Genomic DNA, 23,165 nt, shown 5'->3' on the forward strand with positions numbered 1-23,165 from the left:
ATAGAAATACTTACACCAATTTTTTTGATTATTCAGTAGAGGTTAATGGGGGAAAAGCTCATCTACAATAAAAATCTTATACAAGTGACAAAGTACTTGAAGGAAGATGAGCAGACACGTCACGGGGAAGGTTCTTACTACAGCCTCAACTGCATTCTTGCTTTCAGAGGACCACTTTGTTCTCTTTGTTCTTCTGAGTTATTTGAACAATAGAGTTTTAATTTATTTACTTATGCTCCTATGATGACTTAACTGAACACCTAACTTATACATGCCAGATAGTATCCTAAATGCTTACCACATTTTAATGCATTTTATCCTCACAACTGTTATTTTGCAGATGAGGGATTGAGGTGCTGAGGTTATTGGCTAAGATCCTGCAACTGAAGTGGCAGAGTGGTTTGGGGTGGGAAAAGGCTTTTATTCTACCTTCAGGAGATCTGTCAAGGACTTCAGAGAGATCATCTAGTCTAACCATCTTGTTTTAGAACCAGGAAACTGAGGTCAGTGTGATTTAATGATACAGCTTCTCAGGTGGTCATCTGCACAGCTGGATAATCTCCAAGTCTCCTTATTCTGGGAGCTCTCTCTGTAATTCTGAGCACCATGATTACTGTCACATCGTTTATCCTCAGAGTAAATAGCCCAGCTATCAGATCTATGTACTTGGACCCGTCGGGTATGCCGGCATTTACTCTCATCAATTGCACCTTCTTTGGTGCGTTGGGAGCTCCTGGACCCATGAGCCTGTCTGCGATGCTGTGAGTCAACAGTATTGTGTGTTACAGATCAACAGGTTGCAAAACTTCGAGGTTTAGATGCCTGCTGTGTCTGGAAATGTGAGGCAGTGATGTGTGAGAAGGTGCTGGGTGTCATCCCCTTTCCAACTACCTTGTCTCTTGGAGTTAGAATCACACGTGAGAAGGTGCTAGGGGCCATACAGCTACTGTGTTTTCTTAGGCAAATCACTGATGCCAATCAGCATGTGTGGGCACAGACCATGTGCTAAGCCTGGGAGAATGCTTTCCTTTGTGTCTTCATTTTCAACACCAGCTTCTTGTTTTTTAGCACATTTTGTAGTGTTCCTCAGGTTTCAGCCTTTCAACATCTGAATGTCATTCCTTTGGCTAACTAGGTTTTTTTCTCCACTTCTTCACTCGGTGATGACAGGAGAAACTGTTAGTTTTTTAAAAAAGTTGATTTAATGGTCCACTTGCAAGAAGCCACATAGCAACCAAATCTGTTAAGATTTGGAATTTATTTGATTCTTCTTCTCAGATGACTTATTGAAATTGTCTTTAGAATGTGTCTAAAATGGGTGTTGTGTGCTCTGCTGAGGGCACCAGACCCATAATTTCCATCCAGGTATTTATTTAATTGTCTCTTCTAATTATCTCCACTGACACTCATCTTGAAGTTTACTTTTGCCATTTTGTTGGAACGGCACTCCACCCCTGCCCTAAACATTTAACTCCTCTCAGATAAATCCAAGCCCAACCCTGAAATTCCCAGGTTGGCCCTAAATCAATGCCAGACTGTACAGTATGTTAGTAATGGCTCATACTTCAGGGAGAAGAATTTTCATGAGTGGTTTTAGAGATGCAGATAAAAGCAGCAGAAAGCCCACACTTTGGCTATAGAGACCATTACTTTAGACAGGGAGAAAAGATAGAGTGGAAGGGGAAGACATTCATTGTTAGAATATAAAATGAATATTAGAAGAATGTGTTAGAAAGCACAAACCTCTCCAAATTTAAGCTAAGCTCTTTCATTATATTTGGATTTGGTCGTAAGATCTAGATAGATTCAGGGTCTTTCAGAGGGAAGGCTGGTCTACTGGTATGAGCTGTTTCTTGGGGCTTTGTTTGTTCATGGACGGCTGCTCTTCAGAAAAAGCACCATCTTCTTAAGTGTGTGGAGGCCACTTCCTGAAGTGATGGATCGTGGGCCGGGCTTTGTGCTTTCCTTCCTGTCCACATCTAGGTGACACAGTCAAGCATTTTACAAGACCCATTTGGGGAAATCTCCCCTGTGTGTGTCAGTGTCCTTCTCTGCAAAATCACTCGTGTAGAGTAGAGATGTTTTCAGCAATGTCGTTCTGTTCTAGCTCTGATTACTTCTATACTAAGGTTTTGGAATAGGAAGCTGAAAGCACCTTAGAAGTCATCTGGTCCAACTTCCTGGCTTAGTTAGCCTTTGCTGTGTACCAGACCATGCAAAAACTTAGGGGCTTAAACCATAAACAAAGGTATTATTTCTCAAAATTCTGTAGAATGGCCAAGCAGTCTCTCTTCAGCTCTCCCTGGGCTCACTCATGACTGCTTTCAGCTGGAGGGTCAGCTGGGTGGGAAGGTCGAAGGTGGCCTTGTTCACATGTCTGGAAGCGGGTGCTAGCTGTTGTGCCAGCCCCTGTTCCCCATGGGACCCCTCCTTCGCTTGTAGATTAGGCCAGCCTCTTTACAGGGCCATCTCGGGAAAGTGTTCTAAGAGGGGGAAAGCTGCCAGCCTCTCGAGGACTAGTTGCAGAAGCCACACAACGTCACCTTCAAAGCATCGATCATGATGAAAATGCAGGTCTCCTAACTCTGCCATTCTAGTGCTGTGTTTGCTCTGTAACACACCACTTCCCCATGGTCATTTTCACGTTCACTCATCAACCACAGTAAGTATTAGTGGGCACGTACTGCTTGTCAGGACTTGTGCTGGGCATTTTGGTAGATTCAAAGATGAATAAGAAAGCATTCATTTTTCTTCAAGAAACCTGTGGCCTCTGCCTCATGTGATGTTCAAAAGGGGTTAACTGACCACATTTTAAATAAGGCACCACCTGTTTGTACAGTCTTTGTAAGAACCTGTGTCATAGGCAGAAATAAAAGCCCCTTCTTACCTTGAGTTCAATAGGGCTTCGCCATTTATTTCTACCACGTCTGTTGAGATTCCTTTCCACTTTCTACCATCTCCTCCGCAGTAAGTTTAATACATGAAGAAAGACAATATCCAAGTTGTCATAAATCTGTCGGCATTCCATTTCAGAACAGAGGCAATTGGAGCTTCCATGTAACTGAAATGTCGTATGTATCTGGATTACTGTTTTATCCTTTAATGGGGTGGACCTTAGGGTCAAGTTTTATTATATGCATCTCAAAAATGTAGAGCTGGAGTTTCAGAGAGGGAGGTAGAGAGGTGACCTGAGTCAGGGCGGGACATTAACCTTCTGACCTCAGAGACTGATGGATCTCAAGCAGCACTGGCCTCTGGAGGGGAGGCTGTTTTGGCACAGGGAGGAAGGCCAGATGCCCTGGTGTTTCATTTTAAGCTTTGAAAGGTTAAACTTAGGCTTGCCTTTGCCCTCTAACCTGGTAGGGCCACCCCCTAGCAAAGACCACCTTTAGAGTTCTCCATTTCCTCTTCTTGGACTTTAATTCTGCTCTTTCCCTCCTTAGGGTCCCTCATGCCCACTTGTCATTAGCTGCTCCATTCCATACTCGACTATCAAGAAAGAATCAGCTACCAATTACTCACACTTCAGTGTGGACGTCAGTTCATGGCCAAGTCTGATCCTTTACTAGGAAAAGAAAGCTTCCTTCATGGGGAAAGGGATTCTGGCCACCAGCAAGTGGATCATGAGAACATTCCCAAGGCCCTTGAGATCATGCTTCTGCTTTCTGCTCTTAATACCCATTCAGAGAGTCTAAGATTCTGATTCTTGAGCAATAAAATTTTAGAATCAAAATGGTCAGTAGAAATACCATCAATACTGCTTTATTTTGCTGGTGACTAAACTGAGACATGGGAAGAATATGACTAATGAGAGTCAAGATTCAAACTTGAATCACCAGATCTTTAAAGAAGCAAAATTTGAACCAGATATTATGTTCTCTTCTTGAGAACTTGATCTATACAGAGCTGGACAGTTTTCAGTTGCATAAATCCTCATAGATCTTTTCTGTGGCAGTGAAGGGTACTGGGGATTTTGAAACAGAAAAAGGGGATAAAGGGGATAAAGGAATGGGGAGGAAACTGTGGACAAGTTTCCAAAATGCTTCTCTTGTGTTGCTGTTTCATATGACTTAGTGAAGTAGCATCCAAAAAGTAGCATCTGATTGATCGTTTGAGTCTTCGGTTCCAGCATTCCAACATAAATCCTCTATGTGGTCTTAGCAGCTCACATAACCTCCTTGCTTATCATTAAACAAAGAAGAAGGGGTCCTCTGTAAGCAAATCCACAGACTTTCCAGCTCTGGAATTGGGAAAAATTGAGGCCCTGATGTAGCATCCAGAATGTGCCCAGGCTTGGAGTAATGAAGGAGAGGGGGTTGGAATAATGAGTAACACTTGTAATAATGGTTATTAGCTGTTTCAGGGACAGCAAAGAGGACAGTTTGACTAAGTAGAATGATTTAGGTTGGCAACTTTTAGTAAAATAGAGATAATAGTTACTCTCTTAACATGATAAAATATGCCTATCTGCAACCAGGAAACAATGCTCACTCATTGTCAACATGATTAAACGCTGCTCTGGAAGTGCTGAACGATGCCATTAGTTCTGATGTGTCTTGGTTTTGGACTCTTTTAAATTCAGGGAATTATGAGTCCCAGTTCTTTCCTTAAAGAAGTGGCTCTTTAATGGTAAAATTGTGGCATCGTTGACAAGCAAGTTGTAGGTAGTTCTATATAGGAGCTTTCTAGATAGTCTTTAAACCATACTTACACATCTCTCTTCTATCTTCTCAGTGGGGCATTCTCAAGGGTAGGCACTTTATAACAGCTCTTCACCCATAATTCTTCCTGATTTAATAGGACAGCCCTGTGAAATAGGGCCCTAATCATGGGAAGACCACATCTCAGGTCTGTCACTTGCCAGCCAGGAGGCCCTGGCCAAGCAGTTAATACCGCCAAACCCCTGGATGCTTTTGTGAAAACAGATATAATGATACCTACTCTATCTGCTTCACAAAATTGTTCCAGGGATCAAGTGAAAAAAATGTTTACATGAATGTATTTTATAATTGAAGGGAATTTGTAGATTTGAGGGGTGGTTCTTGTTTGGAGCCCTCAATCCTGTGGGTCTTCAGTCTTTGGAGAGCCCATGGAGGTATGCATGAGCACTCACACTGTAAAACTGAAATCTTTTCCTAGAGCACCCAGGCCCACATCACTGAATCCCATACACCTGGAGCATATGGCTTTCTGAGTGACAGCCAGCTTGGAACGGTGTTAGCAGAGCAGGTACAGTTAAAAGGCCTGGGGCCTTGGAATTTTTAAAAGGGAACCAACACCAACATCTCTGAACTAAATTGATTTGGTTGAAACTCTTCCAAAGAAATTACCTTAATTCTGAGACTAAATATGCTGTGTTCCAGCCCAAATGGACTTTTCTTGGCCAATCCCCTGAGAAGTAAACATTCAAGTTTAATAGGGAAAGGGCAGTAGAACTTGCAGTTTTAGCTCACTGATGTCACCCATCTTTTTGAGCCAAAGAACAAGAAAATCCAACACTTCCTTCAACTATGAAGGCGTCATATGGGAACGATACAAATATGTTGCGGTTTCTATAGATTTTCATTTAAAGAAAAGCACAGGAATTGAAGAGAATATATTTTTCAGAATCTTGAGAGACATATGAGCATCTTTCAGAGAGGGGTCCACCTGGGAATCTTGGCTGTCTGGTCAAAAAGGCTCTTTTTATTCCTCGATTAAAAATATGATTTTTTTAAAAAAGCACAGACAGGCTAAATCACGGTAGAGCTTAATGCTAAATCAAATTTGCCATAGTCAGATCCAGGGACAAGATTTTGGTATTAGGGGATAGGATAGCTTTTGAGCTAAAAGGCAAGTGTTTGTTTTACTGAAGAGGAAGTGGCAAAATTAAGATTTGGGAGAAATCACAGAACTTTTGCCATCAAGGCTAGACTAGAACACAGAGCTTTATGCACCAGGACTCCTCTTAAATTGTTTGAGAGCAAATCATGCCCTGATAACAAAGATGATTTTCAGGCCATTCTGAGAGGTAGTGTTCTCATGCTCCTGGCAGCTATGACAGTAAGTCACTAAAATGGTAGGACAGCAACACCTCAGTTCGTGCAATGAAGCAGGTAGAGTCACCTTGCAGTGGCAGCTGGCTGGAGTCAAGACCTGTATTCCAGGGCCTTCTCCTGGGCAAGTACAGGAAACTGTCAGTTCAGTACCAGCAGAGCTTGCATTGTGAGCCATCTCTTACAATTTCCACTGGAGATTGTGGAACACTTTGGCGAATCCAGTTTGATTCTGTCAACCTTAAATAGGCACAACAGAGCCAGGCAAGTATTCAAAAGTCAGGAAGCTGATCCCAGCCCCGAGGGCTTATCCAAAGAGGGTGGCAAGAATTGAAGTCCCTTCTTCTTTATATCATGGCCCGCGAGACCCAGAATGTATTTAAAAAATATTTGGTGATTGAATATGGATGGTTAAATGTTAGGCTGATGGAAGAATTGCTCTGAGTATGGAGAAGAGGGGACAATCAATCTTCCTGGAGTGAGGAAAGGAACAAGGTCAAGGAAAGCTTCAAAGCTGATATTCAATCTGAGACTTAAAGGAAAACACATTGCAGAACAAACGATCATCCTTGTCTATTTAATTTTCAAGGCATATAGATATGATTCTTTAAAGGGGGGCCTGCTTGTGCGCACGTAAAGCACTCAAAATTCTCTGATATGGAAAGTGACCCCTGGGTAAAGAGCAGGGTGGAGGGGTGCCCAGCTTGTTTGCATCAGAGCTACCAGGTCTGCATGTGGGGGGAGCTTCGTTTCCAGGCACTGGTACTGACCTCAGGCGCTGGGTCTCAGCCTCTGGTGGCCTCACCTGACTTCCTGCTCTGCCCTCATTTGGATCCTTGGGAAAGGCTGTTGGACTTGGCCTCCCTCCACCCCCAGGGTATGCAATTACTCAGAAACTCCCAGCTGTTCCCAAGCCCCACACTGAGTTTCCAAACAAAACCTGTGAAAACAGATCTCCGGTGGCAGCTTCAGCCGCATTTGGCAACTGCCCATGTCCACAGTCCACCAGCAGGCTCTGCGTCCCAGACACTCTACTCCAGATGCAAATGAAGCCTGGGTGGACACTGTCTTTGAGACATATCCAGGAAAGATCTGCCGGGGAAATCATGGATTCAATGTTTTTCTTTTGGCTCCATCCAAACCAAATGGAGCTGAATATCTGCGCTGTGGCCTGTCCCTGGATTGCAGGCACAGGCTCAGACCTCTGCAGTCGAGCTGTAAGGAGAAGCTCTCCCCCTACCTGCCAGGCCTCATGGGTTTCGGAATCCCAGCTTCTCCTGTCTGGGAACCTCTTGTTTGGGTGTGACCCCACCCTGTCACTCCACCACCTTACTGATTGCTGGATCCTTTCTATAACTGAACCTGCTCTGTCTTTTCTTCTGCCTCCTTATCTTCCTACCATTATTACCCTCCTTCAGGTCTTTACTTCCTGCCTGCGTTATCTTAATGGTCTCCTCCTATTCTCCCTTCCCCCGCTGTTACCAGCCTTCAGAGACATGCTTGTAGTAGATTTCTCTTTCCAAAGTTCATGCCTTTGATGATGTAATTCTCCAGCTCAAAACCCTCCCAAGGCCAGCTTACCTGCACCACGATGCCCTGACCTGTGAGTGTGCTGTGAAGACCTTCTCTGGGGGAGAGGGGACCCACTAAAACTTGTGCTCCCACCCAGAGTGTGCAGGTGGTGGAAACAGCTGCTGGGACGGGACTGTATTTCCCACGTCTCCCCTCCCCATCTCCACCCTGCACTTAATTTTGTAAATGCGATGCATGTCACTTCAGGGCCGAGGTTGTTGAGATAAGGGCACACCTTTTATGCCTTCTCATTCTCATTCTGCCAGCTGGAAACAGAAGATTCTATGCATGTTGAGGTTGAGAAAGGACAAGATGGAAGGAATATGGGTCCCAGGAGCACCACTTGGAGTAGACCTCAGGACCTTGTTGCTCTGCTCCGTGAGGTAGAAGTGGCCGTGCATCGTCGTAAGCCACTGGAGGTGGGGGGGTGTTATTTTTGTTTCAGCTAATGTCATCATGACTGTGACAGCTTCAATAGCCTTTCCGACTTTCTCTTCCACTGCTGTCCTTTATATCCAGTCCAGACAAGTAGCTCTGCACACACCCATCTGACGCACCCGTGAGCACCTCACCTTCCCTGCTTGAGTGCCCTGTCCTCCCCTGAAGGAATACACATTGTCCTCGAGATGGGGGCGTGAAGTGTCCCCACTCCACTCATCGCCCCCCGTGGGCTCCCCCGCTGGCCTCAGAGCCCTTGGTCTCCCTGTCTCTTGTTCTGCTCTTCTCATTCCACTGTGTATTTCTGCCAGTGGTTTATGTATCTTACTTCCCCTGCCAACTTGTAAATTCTTGAGAAGTAGTAAGGTATAATGTTAAAGAAAAAAGCAGGACCTAAAAATATATATAAAGTACAATTATAATGATGTAAAAAAATACATGTAGGGAAAAAAGACACTGTGATAGTTTCAATAACTGTGGTATGGGATTTTTTTTTCTATTACCCAAAGTTGATGCAATAGCCTTTTATTATTTTCAGAACATCTAAACATTTCATTTTTCATATTGGTAATCGTTATCATCATAAGATTTTTAAAGGCTCCTCATCACCCACTCTAGGATAAGGGAAAGCACCTCATCTAGGCACTTAAGGCCCCCATCATCATGCCCAGATCTTCCTCTCTCTCCCCATTTCCTGGAACTTTGTGTTTTTGTGCTCCTTATGTTCTCCTCAGGCTGGTCCTTGCTTGTATCCAAGGTAGAAAGAGGCTGCAGTCAGTGAAGGAAACACAGATCTTGGAGATGGGCAGGATTCAGCGACCCACCATGGCCAATTGACAGCTGGGTGACTTTGGGGGCATTACCTTCCCCCTGGAGTTGCTGTTTCCTCATTCATAGAGTGAAAGATAATACTTCTCTCTTGCATAATGACTTGCCTTTTTATATGTAAATGTTGTAGAATGCTTAGAGATTACATATATACGTGAGTACATATGTATGTGTATATATATATATATATATATATATATATATATATATATATATATATATATATGCATGTGGGTATGTCTACTGCTGAAGGCATAATCCTGCTTTACATTTCTTCTTGCCCTATTTAACATTTTTGAAAGACATGGGGATGCCCAGTTATTCTTTTGTGAGTGATTTAGATCAGGTTTTCCAGCTTGCCTGATGACTTGTTAAAAACAGATCCCCCTGTGCCTTTCCCTGGAGATTCTGACTTACTTGGCCCAGGCTGGGACTCAGCCTATAGATCTGCCAAGAAACCTTTCTTCCTTAGTGTCTCAAGAGCAGTTTGGTCTTCTAATGTCCCCTATTAGAATATGCATGCAGTTGGGGGGACAGAAAGTCAACTCAAACTTTTCCTGAGGCTTACTGATCAACACTCTTAGCCTTTATTGCTTCATTGCTAGCCCAGGGCAGATAAAGGGACCTGGGTGGGGATTGTGGGGGCTGGAAATAAGATCAGAATGGGGATGGTCTCTGAATGACAAGATCTAAGAGCAGAAAAAGAACTTGACTGATTTTTAATCTACACTGAATCTATCTGTTGTACCCATGTTTTTGGACTCTGAAAATCCCTTCAAAAATATTTCATTTATTTACATAAATTTCAGGACAATTCAGCAATATGGAATAAGTATCCATAAAAAGATCATGAGCTGAAGAAACATGTATTCTGTGAAGGTCTTCATTGCAGCTTAGAAATAATAGATATAATGGATTCCACACAATGGGTGCCCATATGTCAGGCACTCTGCCAAGTACTTTGGTTCCAATGCAGATGGAGAAACCTAGACCACATGACTTAATAAATGGCAAAGCAGCTATTTGAACCCAGATCAGTTTGGGTTTTAATGATCAGGAGCATAGTGGGTTCTCTGTAAATACCGGTTAAATGATTGAGTGAATGTTCTGTAGCATTAGGCTCCTGGTCATTCTCAACACAGCATTGGAGGCCAGAAGATTCAAAGTAGGGGAAATACCTAGAAAAAAATTTTTTAACAAAAAAAGAATAAAGGAAAGGTAGAAAAGTAAAACAAAATATTTAGAGAAGGAGGAAAAATGACTGGGGTAATTACACACGCCGAGGAAAGAGCTGAAGGCAGCCCTTTAAATGGCGCTTCTGGTTTATGGAGCGAGGAGCAGCCTAGCAAGTAAGGATGCGTGGCTGGAGGGACAAGAGGGGGCCTCAGATAATCGCCACAGCAGCCTGGGACTTGCCGGCCTCTTGGACTGAGCTTTGTGGAATGGTTGACCACGGGATCTTGGATGGCAACCAATGCTGACTGCTGAGAAATGTACAGGGGAGGAAAGAACAGCAAACCTCACCGACAGCCCGGTTCGCGATGCCTCATTCCTGTGCCTGCCCCTCACATATATCATCCAGTCTTCTACCAGTCACTTCTTCCCAGCATCAGTCTTGTCTATCACAACAACTGGAAATACCATTATCTGAATATAATTGCATTTCTGCAAAGAGACCTCAGTCTCAGTGGATAATCTGACATCATAAGCCATGATGGATCATCTCGGACCATATGCCCTGAAAAGACACATACCACAGTAAAGCCAAAGATTATGTCACATGCACCCTGGTCTCTCCATTGCAGCTCCTGTTGTCAATAGGTTGGGCTTTAAATGAAAGCATGGAAGGCAGCCGAAAGCCAGGATATTCAGCCTGGTTATGGGGAGCAGTGGACTTACTGCAGTAGTGGCCAGCGCTCTGGGGAGCCTTGCTTCCCACCTCCTCGACCCTGCACTTCCTGGGGGGCCAACTCCCTTACTCAGCTTTCTCTCTTATTTTCCACTGTCTACTTCTTTTATTTTTTTTTGAAATCAAGCAAAGTTAAGTCCTTTAGTTGTAACTAGTTGAAGTAGTTAAAAAAGGTATATAATTTTTATCAAACCTGTCATACATGAACAAAATAAAACAAAGCAGACAGAAAGGTTTCCACCTGGGGAGCAGCATAATCTTCTTGGTTGCAAAAGCTTTGGACCTTACTAGGATCATCACAAAATTCCCTTGATGTCCCTGGTACCTGGATTGTGCATTTGGATCTCTTCTTTTATTGGAAAATTTTAAATGATGTCATGTAAGGAGATTCCCAATGAACTTACAACTATGTGGATTTACGGTTCTCTTGGTCCAAAAGATAGCCCTTGGGTGGTAAGCTACAAATAGCCAACAACTCAACCGGGAAAATATTTGTGGTTCATGTGTGAATCATGTTCAAGTTAAAACCTTCCTTTAAAACCTCCATCAGGAAATCTCAAGAGCCTCCGGTTGGAACTGACTCTGCATCTCCTGGATTCCACTGTCCTCTCCACTCAGAGCACTTGTTGGAGGCGGCCGGCCTGGACCCACGGAGTGTAAGGCCATGGCACACTCACTTACGTCTTTCTCTGCAGGCCTACCAGAGGGCCTTGCACCCCATGGGCGCTGCAGAGCTGTTCTGTGAAATCCAACCTTTGTTTCAGAGAGGAGTAGAGTGCCTGAGAAAACCCTTTAAGAAATTAAGACAGCAATAAATGCCCAGCTCCCTACTTCCTAAAATGAAGAATGAGCTCAGTGATATTGCAACTTGAGTTTGTAGCCAGATGTGGCTACACCTATTTTTGTGAACAACTTACTTCAATCTGCAGAGGAACCTGAAACTTCCTAATGCTGAAACACGGGTGATCACACACTGCAGCCATAGGAGATGTCTGTCACCCACATATATTTCATTGTTCTCTGGAGGTTCCAGGTAAACAGAGATATGGTAATAGCTTCCAGATATGTGGAGATTGCTGCGGTCTTGGTGATTGTCCCCATCAAGCTGGGAGATAATGAAAAGTGCCTTTTCTTTGGCTCAAATCACTTCCTCTTGTTGGTTGAGTTTTTGAATTATACAAAGTCATGGTTATGGTGTGTTTGTAAAGGAAGAGTTTCATTGTTAATATCGCTAATGCTTTTTCCCCAGGACAATTTTTCTATGCAAATTTATCATTATGAAATACATTTTAAAAATCATAAAGACCTATTGTGGAATTTGAAATATTTCCAATAATTATTTCATAATAGCATATGTATTAGTAAATAGTATAGGGTGGAGGATACTAACGGAGATATTTACAGAAAAAAAGTACACATGAAATATGGTTTGGCCAGGTTTAATACACACACAGAACACACTTTAATACTTTCATATGGTCTGAATAATATCTCCATATTGATTTTTTCCTTGTTTCTACCAACTCCACAGCAAATGTACGACAATGGCTCATTGATTTATTGTGAGTGTAGCAATGGGTTTATAACGGCATGAATCATGCCGATTGCTCAATTCACCACATGCCTTAATAAAAGTTTCACTTTAATAAAACTGAGCTAAGGCAAATATGCCCAGAGGCTGGCCTGACATTCCTTATACATTACCCTGCCTCAGGAAATTATTGCCATATATTTTACAGCAGCTACAGTAGGCTAGGGGATCAGGATTAAAATGTACTAACTACTGTGATATTTAACAGAACTCCTGTGTTCCCAGTTAACCCTCATAGGTACAAAATGAGCAGAACAATTAGGAGAGAGCACGGTGTGGGGAGCAGAACTGGCCTGGGATGCAGGCCGTGGGGGATCGGTGCTGGCCCTTGTGACCCCAAGAGGGTCCCTCAAGACTCTACACAATGGAGGCAGAAATACCTCTCCTTGTTCCCTTCCAAAGTTACTAATAGCTTCAAAGAGAAGGAGGAAGTGTAGTGCTTTATAAACTACAAATGCAAAACAAGTGTAAGGTGGGGACATCACCATGAGTGACACCTGGTAAGGCACACACATCTCATCCCCTCAGTACCATGAGCTCTGCCTTCAGCAAGACTGATCATTGTTGTTAATAACAATGTATTTGGACAAATAACAGATCTTACTCTATTGATAGGTGTTTAGGGGTTAAAAAAAAGAAAGAGCCAATCTTTCTAATAGAGCTGTATTATTCTTTTATAACCTAAAAATTGCTGTTTGTCTTCCCTAGCAAGAGTTGAAAATGTCCCAACTGCACCTGCATCATGCTACAAAAAATGAACCGGGGTGTGAGAATTCAGCCAAAAGGAATTGCAGGCATTGTTCAAGCGACTTATACCTGCTCACGGCTGCCCTGGCAGAACTGGTGATCAGGCGATCCGTTGCTATTCAGTGCCAAGTGGGACAATGTACGTTCTTCCAGAAGACCAAGAAGCCTGTTCGGCCGTCTAATCAATACCAGTCCTTTAGTCTGTGTGATTGAGTCAGTGGGGTGGCATGGTCCTGTGGGAAGAGTCAGTCAGCTTTGGACTTAAGTCTCGCCTCTGCCATGAACTACCCCCTGTATGATCTTGAACCAGGTACAAAATCTCTCTTGGCCTCCAGTTCCTCATCTGTAACACGGGGGGTTACATTTGTTGGTGTGACAAAAGTAAAGTGCCTGGGCTCAGAGTAGACATTTAAAAGTGCAGTTTCCCCATGCCTGTGCTCAGCTGCTCCATGGTAACTAGTCTCTAGTGCCCTTTCCCATTTCCCCCAGCTCTTGATTCACCCACGTGGCTGCCAGGCTGGGGGGCACTAACGTCCCAGTGGCCCACTCTGAGTCGCATGGCCATCTCCAGCCCCTGGCACACCTTCCTCTGTGCTCAGCAAACCGGCTTGTACTCAGCTCAGTCCTTGGCTATCTCCCCAGGTAGGACCTTGAGAGAAGAACCTGCATTCTGCATTTCTCAACGTTATTTCCCTCACGTTGAACATTTTCTTTGGCACATATAAGATAGTATTAAAAAATGATGAATGAATATATGAACTGATATACAGCCAGGTCCCACCTCAAAGAGCGTGTGCCATCACAACAGCAAACTTGATCCTTGATCAGAAATTTTAAAAATGAGCGACGACTCAGGAGATGCTGGATGAGCCAAAACCCAATTTACAATTCAAAGTCGCTGCTTCGGAGGTAGGGTAACAGCCATAATGTGCGACGGATTATTTATTAGCTACTTCCTACGTACCAGGCACTGTGCTAATCTGCACACCTCGTGTCATTAGCGCTCAGGATGTCTCTATAGCAAATGCACCATATGATTCCCATAGTACAGCTTCGCACACTGAAGCTCAGAGAGATTAAATAACTGTGCCGAGGCTGCGTAGCTAACGATGGCTGAGCTGGTCTTTCCGAGTCCAGAACCAGGGCTCCAGCTCCTAGGCTGTTCTGAGCAAAGGGGAGTGAACACTCAGAGCTGGCAGTGACACTGTCATCCGCAGAGGGGCAATGACTGGATGTGAGGCTCAGAGTCCTCGTGAACAGAGCTCACGGTTGCCTGGTTCTCCACAGGAGCCTCCCTTCCCCGGCTCCATGTTCTGCGGCTTTCCCCCTCTTTCTCACTCTCACCCCCAAAGGGATGCCAACAGGTGCAGCTGAAATAAAGCCCACCATCATCCACCAGGCACTGAGCTGTCGAAAGAAATGAAAAATCCAGGGGCAACTGCAGTCTTACCGTTCATTAATGGGTTTATCGGGAACTCTCTTGACATTGAGCTCTAACTGTGGCATTTAAGAAAATCCCAAATTTGAAAATAAATAAGTTGGCTGACATATAGACATTTTACATATGAATTTAATAAAATCGATTTTTCTTTTTGAAATCTTTGGTAATCTCTGAAATATATCAACTGTAACCCAGGAACATCGTATCCCAAGTTGTGATTCATGAAATGAAACGGAAATGTATTATGTAATTCAGTTTGGAGAGTCTAGCACAGAGCTCATTAGGGCGGTTGCTGGTGATGTGGACTGGAGTCCGGAGGCCCTGCGGTTTGGGCAAACTCCTGCCAGTCCTGACCTCCCTTTCCTCTGAGGGCATTTCAACCGAATATCGTCACCCTTTAAAAATAGCATTCTTGAGCACTTTGCCCACAAATGAGGATAACGCAGGGGAAATCTTAGGAAAAACTGTGGCTTGTTTCCTTCTCCTCGCGCTTTACCATTAACCCATCTCGTGATGAGTCAGGCTCAGAACCGACTCATGGCCTTTCTATGTAGTCCTTGGACCCAGACCAGGCCCCACCCACACATCGGGCAGGTGGACACCAGGGTGTCATCTCAGGTAACTGGGGCGCAGAGAAACAAACATGCTCCCCAGGGTGACATGGCTCTTGAATATCAGAGCTAGAACTCACTCTGTAATCTCTGGCTTTTTTTTTTTTCCAGTTCATCACATAACCTGAAGTTGTAATCCAAGCATAGTTTTCGCTCATTTCTAGGAAAGCAAATGAGAAAATGAGTAAGAAAACACTTTCACTCCTACATGATTTTTAGGGTTTCGTTTTTTTAAAAATTTCATGGAGATTAGAAAAATTGCTATTTTAACCACTTAAAGTGTACAATCCAGCGGCTTTTATTATATTCCCAATGTTGTGTGACATCACTGCTATCTAATTCCAGATCATTCTTATCACTCTGAAAAGAAATCCTGTGCCCAGCAAGTGTTCACTCCCCGTTCTCCTGTTCTCTGAGCCCCCGGCAGCCACCAATCTGCTTTCTGTCTCTACGGATTTGCCTGTTCTAGACGCATCCTATAAACAGAACACATGCTATGTGGTCTTTTGTGGCTGACTGCTTTCCCTTAACATAATGTTTTGAAGGCTCCTCCATGTGATAGCATGTGTCCTTTTTATGGTTAAATAATATTCCATTTTATATCTGTACTACATTTTATTTATCCATTCATCAGTTGATGGACGCTTGGGTAGTTTCCAGTTTTCGGCTATTAATGAATAATGTTGCTATGGAACACTTCTATAAAAGTCTTTGTTTGACTTTTTGTTTGTTATCAGTTTTCTGGGATTTACCTAGGAGCTGATTGCTGGGTCGTATGGTCATTTTATGTTTAACTATTAGGGGAACCACTACGCTGTTTTCCAGAGCAGCTGCATCATTTTACATTCTCACTAACCATGTCTGAATGTTCCAATTTATCCACATTCTCACACAGCATTTGTTACTTTCTGGTTTTTGTTTTTGTTTCTGTTTTTTTTTTTTTAATTGAACCCATTTCAATGGGTGTAAAGTGTTATCTTATTGTGGTTTGATTGGCATTTCCCTAATGGCTGATGATGTCAAACATCTTTTCATTTGCTATTGGCCATTTTTATATCTTCTTCAGAGAAGTGTCTACTCAAGGCATTTGAGCATTTTTTAATTGGGTTGGTTATCTTTCTGCTGTTCAGTTGTTAAGAGTTCTTTATATTTTCTGAATACTCGTTCCTTACCAGATATACAGCTTGAAATATTTTCTCCAATTCTGGGGGATGTCTTTTTACTTTCTTGATAGTGTCCTTTGCATGCAAGTTTTAAATTTTGATTAAGTTCAATTCATTTTTTCTTTGTTCCTTGTGATTTTGGTGTCATATTTAAGAAACCATTGTCCAATCCAAGGTTGTGAAGATTTACAGCTATATTTTTTTCTCAGAGATTAATAGTTTTCACTCTTGCATTTCATCTCCTTTGAATAAATTTTTACACACGGTGTAATTTTACATATGGTGTGAGATAGTGGTCTAAATACATTCTTTTCCATTTAGATATCCAGTGGTCCCAGCAATATTTGTTGAAAATAATACTCTCCCCACTGAATGATTTTTTTCATTCATGTCAAAAATTAATTAACCATAGTTGTATGAATTTACTTCTGGGCTTTCATGTCTATTCTATTAATCTCTGTGTCTCACCCCCATTGTTTAATTATTATAGCTTCATAGTAAGTTTTGAAATTGGAAAATGTAAGTCCTCCAACTTTGTTCTTCTTTCTCAAGATCATTTTGGCTATTCAAGGTCTCTTGCAGTTTCATATAAATTTGGGATCAGCTTGTTTCTTTATGCATAAAAGGCCAATGGAGTTTTGATAGAGATTGCCTTGACTCTGTACATAGATTTGGGGAATATTGCCATCTTAACAATATCAAATCTTTAAACCATGAACAAACACAGGATGTCTTTCCATTTATTTAGGTCTTTTAAATTTTCTTTCAACAATGTTTTATTTTTTTCAGTGCACAAGTCTTACATCTCCTTGATTCAATTTATTCATAAACATTTCACTATTTTTGATAATAGTGTAAGTGGGATTGCTTTCCCAATTTCAATTTTGGATTGTTCATGGCTGGTTTATAGAAATACAACTGATTTCTTTATGTTGATCTTGTGTTCTGCAATTTTGCTGAACCTGCTTATTAACTCTAATAGGTTTTAGCTCTAACAGTGTTTTTTTCTTCTTGTGGTTTCTTCAGGAATTCACAGGGGCCATTTCTTGGGGTCGAATTCCTGATGAGCCAAGTGGGAAGTACTGGCCATGCTTTCCTTCTCCAGGCATGACCCTGGAAGGTGTTAGCTGGAGAAAAGAAGAGAAGAGATATTGCAGGGATTTAGACCTGAGCTAAATTAGAATCTAAACACCTGTGAAATTGGGTGGTTCTGAGGGAAACGTCCCACTTTGGATATCAGCTTGCACTTACCTTACCCTAACCCAAGGCCAGCAATGACAGGGTACTCTGAGGAATTCCTTGCAGCTTTGAAATGGACCAGCTGTGTTGGAACTGCTCTGGAATTAAGATTTTTGATAAGGTTGTCATGTGGTTAAGAACAAAGATTGTTAATTTTGCATGAGAACTTGGGAGAAAATGCTAGGCTTTTGTATGAATCTCTAGATGCTAAGGTCTGTTTTCTATGAGGTTTGTCTTTTTCCACTGTTGCCAAGTGTATATAAGAGTGACAGAATAGTATAATGAACTAAGCCAAAACAAAATGTGTGCGCGCACACCCACACCCACACACCCACACACACACACCACTGGACAATGAAACAGAAGCCCAGAGGTGAAAGAAAGCAAGAAGGAGTCTTATTCCCCCAGAGAACAACATGCAGCCACATGCCCCTAGAGGTTAGCTTCCCCATCTGAAGTGAGGGGGCACTGGTGCTGCCTTCCTCCACCCTTCTGGCATGGTGGGAAGAATGAATAAGAAGATCCATACCTATGTATTCTGGAAGTAGAGGTATTGTAAAAAAAAAAAAAAAAGATTTTTAACTAGTCAGTTAGAAAGAATCATGTCCAAAGACATTTTCTATAGACCTTAGCTGCCCTCCAGGTAGGAAAAGAAAATAATAACAGTAGCAACAACAATGAGAAAACAAATGTGATAGCCCAAGTCCCAAATCAAGTTTATGCTCTGCTATTTCGCTGTGCACTTCTTGGTCGGCAAGGTGCTGGAATTCTAGCTTCCACAAATAGCCTTAGTTCACCTTCCCCTCTCGTGCAGAGGTGTCCCTTCCCTGTACTCAGCACCGATGGCCTGGAAGGTCGGTGCCTGGGACCCACTGCCTGCTGCTGGCTTCTGGTATACCCAGTCTCCACGAGCGGTCCTGAACAATTGGCAGTTCACTTTACCTTATCCACCCACATCCGCCTCAGGTTCCAGCATAGGACTGAGAGTGAGTATTTTTTGATCAATTGCTTTATAAATAAAAATACTTTTAAAAGGGAAAATAAGTTTAGAAAAAACAGCTCAAAAAGATAAAAGTAGCATGACCTTTTTGAATGTACTAAAATGGAAACTTCCTGGCTGAGAACTATTAACTTATCTCCTAAACACACAGAGGTAGAAACATACATTTAGGCTTTATAATTCACATTTCTCTAGAAGGAGTTGTCATTTTTACTATGAACTCTATGTAGACCAAATCAACACTGAACTATAGAACAATGACAACATGCATGAAATCAGTAATCTCTGTTTATCTTTACAAACACAAATGTATCTGACAGATCTTTTTTTCCTCAAAAAATTGCTATTTTTTAACGGTGCAAAAAACAACAACAACAAAAAACAGTGGTGTGGAGCGCTGGAAAGAAGACTGGATATGGCTTTTAACTCTTAGTATGGGAAGACCTTCCCTGAACCTCAGTTTCCCTAATTACAGTACCTATGTGGTAGTAAATATGTCCACACAACCTCTCAGGGTTTTTGAGGACTCCAGTAATATAATACATGTAACTATGATTTCTAAATTCTAAAGTGCTTCAACATATTAGTTAATATTATTACAAACATGAAACAAAGCTCTCCATATCTTTTGTGGAAAGGGGGTTTGACATTAACCATTATCACTGTATAATTTCAGATAAGCAGACCCACTTAGATCAGAGTTGGCACTCCAGGATTTTGAGAAATGAATGATCTAATTTCATTTTTGTTTTTGTAAAATCGTCAGACAAATTGTTTGGTGGTGTTTTTTTTTTCTCTCTCTCTCTCTTAACATCTGGTTCTATCAGAACTAGACATACCAACATAGTGTAAAAAATATTTTTGGGATATATTTGCAGACACTAGTCATTTGGATCTTTTTATGCATTTTATGGGCTCTTATCTCAGCTCAGCCTAGACACTTGAGTCTTTAAATATTCCTCATGTACAAGATGATGTAGTTATCAGGTGACCCTATTTCATAGTCAGCGTAATTAAGAAGTTTGTTTAGACTGCACCAACCCAAATTCCTTTATAATAGGAAGGTGGTGTCCAAAGTTGTTCAAGTAATTTCCTATCATGGTATGGTAGGGAGAAAACCTCCCTGAGAGACTGCTTGTCACGTGTGATGCCGAGCGAGAAGCCATGCGTCCTGTCCTGACTGGCACTAGATCTAGTGCCCTTGCAAAGCTGACTTCTGACCTACATGAGCAGATCTCTCCCTCACTTTTTCACAAGCATGGATACTCTGAGGCTCAAGTGTGACTGTCCTGGTTGTTGAGGCAGGTGTGGAGCTGGCGCTGGGAAGAGTTGTCCCTGAATCACTCTTCCCTTCCTCCAGGCCAAGGCCCCCCCACCTCACTACGCTTAGACACGAACAGCCAAGTCAGGGAGGATTCCGTCTCACTGCACACTCTGACTGCCTGGACTCGGCTGAACTCTTAGAAGTATGCAGGAGAAAGTCAGATTATTAACCTCCTAGCCAGTGTAGTCCATGGCCTAAATGGGTGGGGTGTGGAATTAATGTGCATCTATCAAACCGCTGCTCAGCCTACCAAGAAATCTCAGTCTACAAACAACCAAGAAGTCGGTGCTCAGTGTTTAGACACTAGATGCTACATGAATGAAAGAGCCCACTGAAAGATCCACATGAAAGATCATTTTGTACATGTTGACAATGAGGTATGTTGGTGTAGACATAAGAGTAGGCATTTGGATCCATGAAATTAGGGCTCAGAGGAGAGGCCATGGCTGGCATGTAAACTTGTTAGTCATCGTAGACTACCTAGGTGGTAACTGGTAGCATGGAAATGAGTTAAATTCTGTGAAGTGAAGGGAGGTATTCTGCTAACTGTCTTGCTTGACCTCTACTACAGGGCTCTAGGTCCCCAGTCACACATTGAGAGCTGCCTTCTCAGGCCACTGACGTTTTTCATTCAGTCTTGGCAGGCTTCTTTTTCAATTAAACAGGAGTGTGTGTGTGTGTGTGTGTGTGTGTGTGTGTGTGTCTAGGTAAAGGTTTGTTCCATGAATCCAGGGTTGGAAAGTTACCTCAGACTGAGTTTGGATTTCATTTTCTAATGCTCTAGTCTGCCAAAGTTTTCAAAAATGGAGGGACTCGAGTGGTTTTTCCTGAGGCATAACTTGTTGCCTTTACTCTGGGCTTTTTACAAACCTCACACCTTCTTTCTCCAAGGTTCCCTACTGCTGAAGACTTTAAATAGTCTGATTTTGTTTCTAATTTTCTTATAAATTCACCACCCACAATCAACTGGATACTGTATTTTTTCTTCTTCCAGAAAGGTTTACTAGGACTCGAACACCTACTCTTTATTTTCCCACCTGCCTTGGCACATGAATCTGATTCACAAAATGAGTCTACTGGTCACAGTGCTGCATGGGGCTGGCATTGCATCCCCGCAGGTGCCCAGACATTCCGTTCCTTTGGAAAGGCACAATCAGAAGTCTTGATCTTTCTATCGGAATGGTATGGCTGGATTTTCACTGACTTTTACTTCCTTGGTTTGGTTTGTATTGATGGGGAGTACACTTTAAAGACACTTTCCTCATCATATTATTCAGGTGGTCTTTCTTCCTGATTTTTCTACATGTCTTGAGGGAAAGGTAGTTTTGAAATGGCCAGAATGTGGTTTTGGAAAGATGAGAATTCCTGCTTGTGGCTGATAATTAAGCTTATCCAAGGCTAAGATTTTAGGGTCTGTTTTTATTGCCCATCATCTTTTAGTTCTAGTGTGAAGAAACATCTATTTTGCTTTGAATTTAGTTACCAATTAATGTAGGGTGACTTCTCACTATAATCTGCTCACTGTATCCTAGGGATACCAAAATAAGAAAGAAGACATATTCCACACCCTCACGACACATCTTTGTATAGTAGTAGAGATAGAAAGAAAATGACCAACTCTGAGGTGCTATAATAACAAAGGTAAAGGAATAACTAACATAAGGATAATAAACTATTCCACTGATGATTTTAAAAGCTACATGTCTTAAGGAACTGGATCTGGGTCAGCCTACATAAAACAGACATATTAATTGTTCACTATATAGGAAAAGAGGGCAGTCTCCTCAGACAAACTGTGTAAACAGAATATATAGCCTAAAAGTAGAATGTGGACCTAAATACTCAGAAGATCCTTTGTCATCAGATTTGTAACAAAAATTAATATTAATGGGATAAATAATTCCAGTGGAGGGGTGGGTGCCTAAAACATACCAGTGTTAGCAAAATGACAAAATTCATTTAGCGTTAAAGCTGGACTTTTAACATGTGCGGTGTCTAATGATGGCTGTCCAAAGAAAATAGAAGCCTTCCACAGCCACCAGGACAAATATACACCGTCTAATTTTAGTGGATCTCAAACTTGTCTCGAATCAACAATCTTCTACTCAAGTAAAAATCTTGATTGGATATTACAAAAAAATAGACCCAGCTGGTAAACATGACCAAGATATTTGTAAGAACATATGAAATAGATGCCCACCCATTATGTTTCAGATAAGAAGAAAAGTACAGTACAGGTTCTTACCTCTTGTGAAGCATGGCCGTTTAAGTGTCAACCTGGAGTACTTGAAATAGAATTCAGGTCTACGAGATGAAAGCATGGTGAGAAATTTTAGATGGTTGTGGAGATGTGTGTTCCTGGGAAGTAAAAAAATCACAAGAAGGAAAACAGAAAGGGCATGCCTTCTCCATCTAGTTTAGTCCAAGAGCTGCAGCCGAAATTGTCTAAAGTAACAGAGGTACAATAAATGTTGTCACAAGTTGTGTTAGTTATTGAAAACAGTGTGGATGATGACTACTAACAGCATCAAAAATATATACAGGGTTGTTTTGATACCAGCATCTATAATAAAGAGATGCCTGGGAGTGGCAGGCTGAGGAAGCTCTGTTCAAAGCTGTTCCTGTGTGCTAGGTTACAGACATGGTAAGTGTTTACAGTCTTTAACAAACCAAGCACTTAAGTTTAAGAGAAATCAGCAGAAAGGAAGTTGATGTATGGATATGTGATTTGGAGATTAAAGTTACTCTTAAATAAAATGTGTATTATGAGAAAAAAACAGTGTACTTCAAGGTCTGAAGGGACTCGGAGGAGGGAGGGAACAATTAGAAATTCTGCATTGTCCCAGAGGACATAACTGGGGCTTAGAATTCGTAGGGAGGTAAGACTTGGCGCTGTGGGAGGGAGGAACGTCCCAAACACCTGAGATATCCAGAGTGGAAATGAGCTGTTCAGGATAGTGAACTCACAGTGACAGCAGTGTTCAAGCAGATACCGGAGTACTGCCTGTCGGGATGTCATAGAAGTAGCTCATTTGTGTGAGCGACCGGGCTGCACCAGTGACTCTCAATTTATTTCTAGGGAGTGGAACTTTTTTTCTCAAATCATCTCTTACATAAAAGCACAAAATTTTAAAAATAGATAGCAGACAAAAGGAGGGCTGCTTTGGCAGCCCCAGCCCCCCGCGCTCCTCAGCTCTCACATGACCGCCCCTTGGCACCGCCTTAGAATTCCAAGGCCTTGAACAGCCCCTCTCCTCACTACATAAT

General features: G+C 42.2%; 2 long non-coding RNA genes across 2 annotated transcripts in view; one reads left to right on the top strand and one right to left on the bottom strand.

Moving 5' to 3' along the window:
- Positions 1 to 23,165, top strand: part of LOC130682634 (uncharacterized) — a 274,470-nt gene that overhangs the window by 217,151 nt on the left and 34,154 nt on the right. The window lies entirely within an intron of this gene.
- The window catches only part of LOC130682633 (uncharacterized), a 37,174-nt gene continuing 31,089 nt past the window's right edge, over positions 17,081 to 23,165 (bottom strand). The window contains exons 3-4 of the long non-coding RNA XR_008995936.1: positions 17,587 to 17,672; positions 17,081 to 17,462 (exon numbers count right to left, since the gene is read on the bottom strand). This is a non-coding gene — a long non-coding RNA (uncharacterized LOC130682633). The remainder of the gene's footprint in view (positions 17,463 to 17,586; positions 17,673 to 23,165) is intronic.

This window comes from Manis pentadactyla, chromosome 2 (genome assembly GCF_030020395.1).
Source record: "Manis pentadactyla isolate mManPen7 chromosome 2, mManPen7.hap1, whole genome shotgun sequence".
NCBI lineage: Eukaryota > Metazoa > Chordata > Mammalia > Pholidota > Manidae > Manis > Manis pentadactyla.